Source organism: Olea europaea, chromosome 7 (genome assembly GCF_002742605.1).
Source record: "Olea europaea var. sylvestris chromosome 7, O_europaea_v1, whole genome shotgun sequence".
NCBI lineage: Eukaryota > Viridiplantae > Streptophyta > Magnoliopsida > Lamiales > Oleaceae > Olea > Olea europaea.
The window spans coordinates 6,199,634-6,202,935 of NC_036243.1; the positions used below are offsets into that span (position 1 = coordinate 6,199,634).

The following is a 3,302-nucleotide window of genomic DNA, read 5'->3' on the forward strand; positions in this document are numbered from 1 at the left end:
CACCTTTTGTTGGCCAATTGAAATGATTTTGTTTGTTTCCAAGCCATTTCCCTGTAATTTTAATAAAAGAATAGTCTTATCATCGAACTAACAATTCCATAAAGAATAAAAGGGGAGTGAGAGCCCTACAGTACTTCTAAATCAATGCCTGCCTTCCACATCGAAAAATATAAGAGTAAGTTCTATGGTATTGTATTTATTTTAGTATTGATTATTTATCAAGATGTTCTGTTTTATTCGTTGTTACTTAGGTTGTAAAAGTGCTCGCCAAAAGTCCCACATTTGCTCGTGATGAACAACGCCTTCAATTTGAGGTCGGCATTAAACGTCTTTTTTCTTTACACCAGGTTACTCTCTTCTTCATTATTCAAGTAACATTTTTATATTTGATATCGTTACATATTAGTTTAGATCACCTCATAAACTTCAGCAAGAAGATCTTGCTTTTGATCCTTGGAGGGTCTTGGTAATATGTATGCATAATAGCCAGAATGTACGTTTTGTCTTTGACATTCCAAAACAAAGATACAAATAGGAAAATACGTCACACATAAACACAAGATAAATTATATATAGCCAAATGTAATTTCCAACAAACAAAAGTTTCTCACTAGTGAATGCTTGTTCATAAGAAAGCTTAAATTTTGCATACATTTCATGTCCAACAAATTATGCATCGCTTCCCAGATCAAGTTTACTTTCATTCATCCATTCAAAAGCAAAATAAAAGGAAATAATATAACAAGTTCCATAATCAACGTTGGCAATGCCTAATGCAATAGCCATCATAAAGCCTACCATTTGCACTGAATGGAATGGCAAAAATATTTACTGCATTGCGTGTTGCTTTTCTGGTCTTATCCAGTGACACCACAAAAACATCTGCAATAAAGATCCTTCATAAATATTCGTTAAAAGAATTAAACAATAAATTATGATTGACAATCTCTCCTATGTCTCCTTATAAGTCATTCTCATAAGTAAATTGCAATATTTGAAACGAATGTTAATTTTTGCAATCATATAATGTAATTCATATTTCTCTTGATATTTTCTAAATACTTCACAGAAAATCTACTATTTTCTACTCATTTGACCCCTAGATTGTACAATTCAAGAAAGAATTTCGAACAATATATTTCTAAAAGTGAGTGGACTAATTTGGGAAAGCTGCATTTTATAGATGGAGAAATGGAACCAATATATTGCCGAGTAAAATTAAATACCTAACTAATTATAAAAAAGGAATGCTTTCCATCAAACACATTCTCATGACGCCATGTAAACTTTTCACATTCTTCTTCTAATTCTTTCTCATTTTCCAGTCTTTCAAATTCAAAAAAAAAAAGTAGAGTTGCAAACTGCCTGACAGTTTATACCAGTTTCATTTGTAATCTAGAGGGGCATTTATTTTACAATCAAGATATACCAATCCACAAGTTTCAGGCATCTTTACAGGATCATACTTTGCTATCAGTAAACTAAAAACATAACTTATTTTATGGATACAGCAGCATAAATATGAAGACAAAGTGAGTGATCGATTTGTGAATCATTTAGCCTGGTGAATAAGCTAATTATTTCTATCTTAGCCCAACTGATAGAAATTTCCATTTGAATTCTGGCTATTGTTAGTATTAGCTTATAACAAATTGAGGATACCGTGCAAGAGATTTTCAAGCATCTCTCGTAAAAAAGAATTTATGTTACTAAAAACTTGTTGAAGTATTGTGAGCATGTCAAGTAGATCACATATTTAAAACCAGTTTATCTACAAACGATGCTCAAGTAGTTATAAGCTCACAAGTTAAGCTTTTGTGTGGGACTCAATGAGAGTATTTATGTGGTTCTGTGAAAAAAAATAATTAAAATTTAGCGAATTTAAATTACTATGTTTAGAGGAATGCAAATGGAGACCTGCACCAATATGCTTCAAATTTTGTTGAATTTTCCTAATTCAGATCACTAGGCAAAGAGCAATTACTTATTTATGTCCTTGTTCACTATATATCCAGGTTATAATCATCATCAAAAAGTTACCATGACGGTAATTTCGACGATCTTAATCATAATTATAAGTCAAATTTAGTATAGAACTAGAGTTGGGAGTGTAACCAAAGCCTTTCAATAATTTCCTTGTTTTCCAGATCATCTGCCATACACTTCAGCACTGCCTATTGTTCTGGGTTTTATATTCTGGCAAGATATAGTTATTCAATTATTAATGCTGAAACTGGCAGTTGAAATTTTCTATTCAGGACTCTTCATTTCCTATGGAGGCCATTCTTGACTAGCCAACATTTTGTTACTCTGTGTGAAGACATAATTAGTCAGTACCGCAATGTACCTCCTAAAAATTATCACTTCCACTCTGTTGTTTGAATTTAAAAATGAATGATTATTTAAACTACTTATAAACATTATAAAATTTCAAATCAGTCATCATAAACTCTAATTCAGAGACAAATAGTTCACAATGAGAAATGAACCAATACCTTGAGCGATTAGGACAACAAGAGGTGAGAATAACAAGATGGATCTTATAATGGCGTCCTGAAAATAGCACAAAGAGAGAATCAATTTGCTAATTACAACATAACTGGCTAAATTCAAATGATAGTCAAAGAAAATAGATCGACGAGTCTTTGATAGAAAATAGCATATATATTGTAGAAACTTTTCACAACAAGACCAAGGGAGTATAAAATAGAACCACATTGATGGACTGATCATGCCTAGGCTTTGGACAACTTTGACGAGCAACAGAGTCACACTTCGAAATTTATATAATAAGCTCATGAAGCTTTTAATCACATAAAATGCAGATATAGACACCCTGCTAGAAAAGGGCAACATAGTTAGTTATGTAATTCTAACACAAGCAATGGAATAAATAATGGAATACCTCCTAAATAACTATATGAAACCCAGAAATAAATAATTACTCTAGTGTAAAGAGTAGCTAGTGAACTGAAACTCTAATCCATGAAACCAGTTTCTTATGCATCATTCTTAAATTCTATAATAATATACTCTAAAACAAGAAATGTGAGCTTGTTATCTGGTTAAAAATTGTGCTCAATTCTTTCATTTTTTTGTATCATTTAATCTCTTAATAAATTCAAGAAATTAAAATAGACCAATCAATAATAGTATCAATAAAATTCAAACTTTACAAACAAACTACTTGCAATGACAAAGCATATAGAAACTCATAAATGATTACCCACCTAATCTTTTAGAGATTGCAGAACATCCCCAATCATCTCCTTCATCAAATCTAACTTCTTATAGTAGAGCTC

General features: G+C 31.3%; 1 long non-coding RNA gene across 1 annotated transcript; it reads right to left on the minus strand.

Annotated features, from left to right (window-relative positions):
• Window positions 1-609: 609 nt before the first annotated feature.
• LOC111397663 lies at window positions 610-3,302 on the minus strand. The gene is made up of 3 exons (XR_002703301.1): window positions 3,231-3,302; window positions 2,496-2,553; window positions 610-882 (listed from the first exon to the last, which is right to left on the minus strand). It is a non-coding gene; the product is annotated as an uncharacterized LOC111397663 (long non-coding RNA).